This window comes from Rhinatrema bivittatum, chromosome 3 (assembly GCF_901001135.1).
Source record: "Rhinatrema bivittatum chromosome 3, aRhiBiv1.1, whole genome shotgun sequence".
NCBI lineage: Eukaryota > Metazoa > Chordata > Amphibia > Gymnophiona > Rhinatrematidae > Rhinatrema > Rhinatrema bivittatum.
The window spans coordinates 15,709,370-15,717,609 of NC_042617.1; the positions used below are offsets into that span (position 1 = coordinate 15,709,370).

An 8,240-nucleotide genomic window follows, 5' to 3' on the forward strand; every position below is an offset into this window, starting at 1 on the left:
CATACCTTTAATTATTTTATTTTTGCTAACGCTTTTTTGCTACATACGAGACTGAAGAGAGACACCTGTGGCAGAGAATTTCATGGCATGCTGGGCATGCTCAGTGGCCTCTCAGGGCCAGTCAAAAGTTTCTAGAAACTTTGACAGAAAGGTTTCCCCCGCGCTGGGCTCCGTTCAGTGACGTCACCCACCATGTGAGGACTACATCCTGCTGTCCTGAGATAACAACTATTACAACTATTATAACACACTATTACAAGGTAAGCAATTTTGCTGTATGTGCACAAATGTTGGCCCTGCCCCAGAATGCCTCTGCCCTGCTCCTTTTACCACATACAAATATACTCGTGGTCCTCGATTTATGCATGTACATTGCATTTTTGAAATAGCATATACTCACTAGGGATGTGAATCGTTTTTTGACGATTTTAAAATATCGTCCGATATATTTTAAATCGTCAAAAATCGTTAGAGGCGATATTTAATAGGAATTCCCCCGATTTATCGTCAAAAATTAAATCAGGGGAAGGGGGAGGGCGGGAAAACCGGCACACTAATACAATCCCTAAAACCCACACCTGACCCTTTAAAATAAATCCCCCCATCCTCCCGAACCCCCCCAAAATGTCTTAAATTACCTGGGGTCCAGTGGGGGGGACCCGTTGTGATCTTCCACTCTCGGGCCCACGGGTGCGTTGATAGAAATGGCGCCTGGCGCAAAATGGGCGCCGGCCATTACGGCAACACAATTCGAGTTGCAGGAGGTCGTTCCCGGACCCCCGCTGGACTTTGGCAAGTGTTGTGGGGGTCAGGAGGCCCCCCCAAGCTGGCAAAAGTCCCTGGGAGTCCAGCGAGGGTCCGGGAGCGATCTCCTTTGCTCGTGACGTTGGGGACAGGAAGCAAAATGATGCCGGCGCTACCTTTGCCCCTGTCATATGACAGGGCAAGGTAGCGCCGGCGCCAATGTTCTATCAACGCACCCTGGGCCGAGAGTGGAAGATCACAACGGGACCCCCCCCACTGGACCCCAGGTAATTTAATAGACATTTTGGGGGGGTTCGGGAGGGTGGGGGGGGATTTATTTAAAGGGTCGGGATGGGTTTTAGGGATTGTTTTAGTTTGCCGGGTTTCCCGCCCTCCCCCGATTTACGATTTACACATTATTTAAAAAAAAACAAAACCGCGACGATCCGATTCCCCCCCCCCAGCCGAAATCGATCGTTAGACGATCGATCACACGATTCACATCTCTAATACTCACATATGCATCTTTTCTGCTCACATGCTATTTTTTACATGCACATCTTTTGAAAGTTCACCTTTAAGTATTTACTTGTAATTGAAAAATGGATCTTACTTTCTAAAAAATGTGATTAATATTTCTTAGCTATATAAACTAGTATGCATAGTAGAGTATGCTTTGCAAAAGTGCACATATTCATGACCTATCCTAGTCAAGTATGTGACTCTTTTTTTTAATTTGTACTTGTGAATTTATGTACATAATCTGTTCCTTTGACAAAAACAAAAATGTTCTTAAAAACTAAAATCCTCATTTCCCTTGGGAACCTTTTAATTTAAATATTTATCCTCTCTTGTCACATAGGTCAAAGTTGGAGATAAAGAAGTAGATTATAATGGGTACCTTTAAAACTATATATTACTACAAAACTCCCGAATCCTGCCTTTACTCCTGAGATCAATGCTAAAACCTCAGTAATTGATTTTACTGTTACAATGAAGGGACTTGAGAACCAGTTACTAGGAAGAGTTATTCTTACTGAGAAACAGGTAACCTAAAAGGATGAAGCTGCTGCTGCCTTTACTAATCGCTAATCTGCGATTACACAGTATTTCAGAACTAACAACATTAATTAATGTATTGAACAGTGCTGGTGAAGGGAGCATAGCTCACAAAAGCTAGTTACAAATGTATTTAGTCCAGTAAAATGTCACCTACAAGTTGTCTGATGACTTTATTTCTATGTATTCAAGTGGTGTAATACAGCAACTACATTATTTATAAGAAAGAGGAAACTGGCTGCCTGAGTTCCTCTGCTGGCACAGTTCTTTTGCTCCCATGTCAGTCAGGGTTGGAGATACTATGAAGGTAGCAATCAAAGCACCTAGGGGAAGGGAGTAATAGTCATCACACAATGGCACCATCTAATGCTCACATTTAGGGCCCAGGATTGCAGAGTCCTGGAAAAAGCTCTATATTCATGTCCCCAGCCAAGGGCTATAGTTCAGTTGGGAGGGAATATAAAATAGGGAGGTTGAATGCCCCAGATACTTGGAAATGAAGGTTCCTGGTATCAGACCCCTGGCCTGTTTCTGACTGACTTGACTCCCATAGGGGATTTCCTCTTCCCATCATGCACGACACAACCCTTCACCCCTACTCCAAGTGCCAATGCTGGTCCCAGCTCTCTCCCAGGACAAATTGCAAAGGACAATGCCTCCTTGGTAGCAATCCTTTCCTCCCTCCATGTGTCAGAAGAGCTAGGCGATATCATTCCAAGTTTGGTGCCTGGCAGCAGCATGGTTTTGTATGCCTTCCTGCTATTGAAGATAGCCGGGACCTCCAGAATAGTATATTCCCATTCTGGAGGGGTGGATAATGGGGTAGGGTTGGTTGCTTCAGACTTTGGGGAATCAGGAGAAAGGCCAATGGGGAGATTCTTTCTTTTGGACCTGGAGAATAGGGATTTTACTGTGGAAGAGTCAGGCTCTTTACCATGCTTGGGATGGGGCAGTGAGCCTTGCATGTTTGGCTATTTTGCATGGGGGATTTTAGAAGCTAGTTAGCATGTACAGCATCACCTTTTGGGTTACTGTGCATGCTACTGTGGCTTAGTGACACTGGCACAAATTTAACCTGCACACAGTAAAACTCAGTGCATCAATCTGTTAGAGATGTTTTACAATAACATTTTTATTAACTGATGTTGCATGTTTTTATGTATAGACCTCTAAATACTGATGGACCAGAAAGGTGGTGTATAAACTTTAGTTTTGGATTAGATTTGAATATTTATTTATTATTATTTTGCTATACCGATTTTCATGACAGGAATCACATCAAACCGGTTTACATTTAACAACGTGTGTAAGGTATAGAGAACTCGAACCACAGTAGCAAGAGAGTGGTTAGAAAAGTGCAACAGTTACAATAAAAACAGGGTAATGATAACTGGGATCTGGAGAAGAAAAAGTGGGGAGATAACTGAACAGGAAAATATTTACAAGGTAGCAAAATCGAATTCCTAAATGATATTTACAGGGTAACACAATTGATTCCAATAGAGTGCAAGTGTATAACAAATGATATTAAATAATACGGTGAAGGAGATGACAGTGAAGTTAGAGCTTGCTTATTTAAATCCATTTTTTATTTAAATCCATATATTTAAATAAAAATGGATTTAAAATCCATATATTTCTTACAAACTAATATGCAATTAGTTTGTAAGAAATATATAATTTCTAAAATGAAAGAAAGGCACATGGACATAAAATAATAAATACAAATATGGAGGTCGATATTCAGCCATACAGTGGCTAGTTAAGTTTGGCTGTATATAGCTATTCGGCAAACTTAACGGGGCTGCGCAGCTGAATATCCCCATTAAATTATCCATTATGTCAAACCGACTAACTTTAGTTCAGCCGTATGGGCCGACCTGAGTTAGCCGCATTGGTTAAGTGGCTATTTCTGGCCTGCCCCGAAATACATCCTACCCACCTCAGACTTATGTGCTTAATTTTAGGTGCACTAAATTTAGGAGCATATGGCGCTGAATATCCCCAGTTAGCCATTTAGATGAATAACGTTTCCAATTTTCCATCTAAATGGCTTTTGAATACCAACCTCATGATATTTAATATTTGTATAATTTCTTGTTTCTAATAGGAGCTTGAGTCAGAACGAATTAAACTTATAGAGATGTAACATTAATAAGCGGAAGATGAAAGAATTGAGATAACCTTCTCTATAAACTGAGTACCACTGAAGGTAATACATAGGGACTGAAAGCCTGTAACTACGGTTCATGGCAATAACTTTATATCAGATGTGCTGTCTTATAACCTGGATAACGTTAAATTTAATCAAATAGACTATATTCAATATGTAGCAGTTAAAAAAAATTATTGCCAGCAACAGGCCTAATACCCTATTGTCCACATCCAAAAATAGCATAGCACCCTACCCCCTCCCAACCCCCAAATATTTAAAATAAGTTATAGGCTATAGTTGCCCAAGGCACTCTCCCCTAGAAATTAAAATAAAAGGGCTGACTCCAGGCCCTCTCTTGTCCTGCGTCCACCTCCACCTATAACCCTTGCCCCAACACTCCCAAGCCATTCAGACCCCCTCCATACCCACAAGGGCAAGCCAGGAGGCAGTACAACATTACTGTTCTCCCACTGCTGTCAGAATCTTACATGACAGCAACATTGGAAGCATACTCTGCCGTCAGAGGAATACCAGATGTGGCAGGAGCATGGTAAGACTCTGTCATCTCCTGGCTCATTCGAGGGGGCTTGAGGGGGTTCTAGCTGAGTAGGGAAGGTGGGGATAGGGATTCTGAGCAGGATGGGGGACAGAGCTGGCCCTATTATTTTAATATCTGGAGGGATTGGTTGGGCTGCTATTGCCTCTTATTTTAAATATTTGGGGGACTTGGGTGCTACACCACAATATTTATTTTAAAGTATTTTAGGGGGTGGGGAGGTAGGCGATCAGGCCCGTTGCCTGTAAGGACTTTTTTTCATTTAACGAGCCATATGCTGAATATAGCTGATTAGATTTAAGATTATCCAGGAGACTTGTCCCACTAAATATTTAGTCCAAGATTTCTGGGTAATGTTGCCAGCCTACTGAATATAGACCTCAATCTTGTTGAAATGAAGAAAATAAAGAATGAATACAATCATGGGTTAGTTTTCATCTGAGCTGATGGATATTTTATTTATTTATTTACTTATTTATTTTTATATACCGTCATTTGAACTAGTATATCACATCGGTTTACCAAAAATAAACAGGATTGCTTACAAAAGGCATCTTAACAGAGTTTCCTATGATAGGGCATAAAAACAGCAAAGTTGGAAAAATAGGTGGAGGGGGAATCATATGGTGTGACAAACATTTTTGACTTGAGCCCTGACAAGAAAACGTTTCCTTTCCTCGAGAAGCTAAATAGATATTTTTCCCTACGTTCTAAGGAACTATTTTTTAAGTGGATGGACATGTAATGAAATCTGTCTTTTTAAACCTAAACAATAAGGGGCGGATTTTAAAAGGCTTTTAAAAGGATTTTTGCATAGGCCGCCGGCGCGCATAAAGCCCCGGGATGTGCATAAGTCCCGGGGCTTTCGAAAAGGGGCAGGAGGGGGCGTGTCCGGGGGCGTGCCCCGGCATTTCAGGGGCAGGCCTGGGGGCGTGACGCCGGCCCGGGGGCGTGGTCGAGGCCTCCGGACCAGCCCCCGGGACCGGAGGACGGAGCGGGCTGCTGGCCGACGCGCACAAAGTTAGGGGGGGGTTAGATAGGGCCGGGGGGTGGGTTAGGGAGGGGAAGGGAGGGGAAGGTGGAGGGAGGGCGAAGAAAAGTTCCCTCCGAGGTTACTCCAAAATCGGAGCGGCCTTGGAGGAAACAGGCAGGCCGCGCTGGGCTCGGCACGCGCAGGTTGCACAAATGTGCACCCCCTTGCGCGCGCCGACCCCAGATTTTATAAGATACGCGCGGCTACGCACGTATCTTATAAAATCCAGCGTACTTTTTAAAAATCTGCCCCTAATGTTGTATGTGCATAATATGTAGGACACTACTCAGGATGTATAGCATATGCTGAAGCACCTCATGTCTTGGGAACTTGAAAGTCTTTAGCTATGTTTTGTATTTCAAAAACCAGTAGGGTTACTTAAACCGAACCCTCGGAGATATTACGTCATAAATATCCACCTCTGAAGTTAGTAATATATAACTATAGAATTTTCTCAACGTGTTTTAAACATGCTTGAATTTTAGGCTCCTTAGTAGATGATGAATCTTTGATTGGTGTTCTGCGAGCAACCAAACAAACTGCAAGTGAAGTAAGTGAGAAGCTTCATGTAGCAGCAGAAACGGAGGTGAAGATTAACAGAGCCCAAGAAGAGTATCGGCCTGCTGCTACCCGAGGAAGCATCCTGTATTTCCTCATTACAGAAATGAGCATGGTCAACGTCATGTACCAAACCTCACTGGCTCAGTTTTTGAAGTTATTCAATCTGTCCATGGCTAAGTATGACTGTCATTCAGCTATTGTATTTTCATGTAATCATTCATTAACATTCCAAGTTAGAGAAATAATGCACTCCTCTTGTTGTTATTCTTTTGCTTTAGATCTAAGAAGAGTCCTATTCCTCAGAAAAGAATTGCAAATATTATAGATTATCTGACCTTTGAAGTTTTTAAATACTCTGTTAGGGGTCTATATGAAAACCACAAGTTTCTGTTTACTCTTCTTCTGGCATTGAAGATTGACCTTGAGAAGGGTGCTGTTAAGCACAAAGAGTTCCAGGCACTTATTAAAGGTAAGAAATTCAAACCAAAATACCAGACACTGGCTTAACTGTTCAGATGGACAGGATGCTTTTTATGATCCACTTTGGGGTTTCTTGCTCTGTAAAGTTCCTTTTATATGAATATGCTGCAGATATGTATATTGAACCTGAATTTGCACAGAAATACTGGGTCCGATTAATCCAAAATAAATTTGGCTTCTGGAGGCAATAAAACACCCCAGCAATATCCCAGATAGTATATCATACAAACAGAAGCAGGTGAATTTTCAAAGGAGTTACACATGTAAATATAACATATTATCATAGCAATTTTCAAAAGCTATTTACATGCCTAAAATGCACTTATGTGAGTAAATCCTATGTACAATTCAGTGACATATTGTAGCAATTTTCAAAAGCCCACTTACCAGGGTAAAGTGCAGTTACATGTGTAACACCCATATCAGGCCCATATTTGGGAGATAGTTGTCAAAAAGAAAAATGTTTGCCACAGACAAAAAGCTATGCAGAATGTGCAGGAGACAGAGCCATTATGGTTGTTTCACTAACATAATCTGCCCACAAACAAACACCTAGTCAGTCACATAGCTACATCCCTTTTGTTCACCTCAAGGAGCCCTTGGACTTACAACCTTTACTTTAGGCATAGAAAGAAGTAACTCTGAGCCAGAGCACTACTGTGGCCATGCAAATATAAAAGGGAGAAAGCAGACCAAATGATTGCCAGCATGGTTAAATGGTGAGGTAAAAGAGGCTATTAAAGCCAAAAGGACGTCTTTCATAAAGTGGAAGGTGGATCCATATGAAGAAAATAGGAAGGAGCATAAGTACTGACAAAGCTGTAAAGCCAAAAGAAAATGTCAAAAGAAGAGCTTTTGCAGGAGAGGCAACAGCTAAAAAAAATTGAGTTCAAGTACATTCATAGCAAGAAGCCTGTGAGGGCTTCTTGCTATGAATGGAACCCTGAGGGGTAAAAGTAGTGCTCAGGAAGACAAAGCAGAGCAGATAAACTTTGATCTTCATCGAGGAGGATTTAGGAGAGATACCTATGCTGGAAAACTTGTTTGAGCATGATAATTCAGAGGAGCTGAATCATATCACCAGGAAGACAAATCACAGGGACTGAATGGCATACATCCCAGAGTTCTGAAGGAATTCAAACATGAAATTGCAGACTTACTACTAGTAAGCTCTGATTTCTCATTCAGATCAGCTACGGTGCCTGAAGACTGGCTCCAGGGGTAATCTAGGAAACTATAGACCAGGGAGCCTTACATCAATATTGGGCAAAATGGTAGAAGCTATTCTGAAGAACAAAATTACAGGCTTTCTGCATAGACAGACTAATGGAGCAGAGCCAACATGCATTTAGCAATGGGAAAACATGCCCTACAAATTTGTTAGATGTGTTTTGAAGGGGTTAACAGACATGTTGATGAAAGGTGAGTTATTTGATATAGTGTATCTGGTATAAGGAACCTTTGGTTTCCCCTTACTAAAGGAGTGTAGAAATTGACTAGGGAGGTTCAATGAGGAAATAAGTGGGAGAGGTTTGGGTTTTGCTCCCCATGTAGGAACATGCAGGTGGTATGTCCTAGCTGTTTGTCATCCTACAGCAGAGTCTATCCTCCTGGTTTTTAGTTTGGAACTTGAGTTAACAGGCTGTGGATTT

At 41.8% G+C, this 8,240-nt stretch overlaps 1 protein-coding gene and 1 long non-coding RNA gene across 2 annotated transcripts in view; both read left to right on the plus strand.

The window, feature by feature from the left end:
* The window catches only part of DNAH8 (dynein axonemal heavy chain 8), a 1,926,251-nt gene that overhangs the window by 1,610,474 nt on the left and 307,537 nt on the right, over positions 1-8,240 (plus strand).
* Positions 3,976-6,572, plus strand: LOC115086701. The gene is made up of 3 exons (XR_003855308.1): positions 3,976-4,015; positions 6,033-6,285; positions 6,387-6,572. It is a non-coding gene; the product is annotated as an uncharacterized LOC115086701 (long non-coding RNA).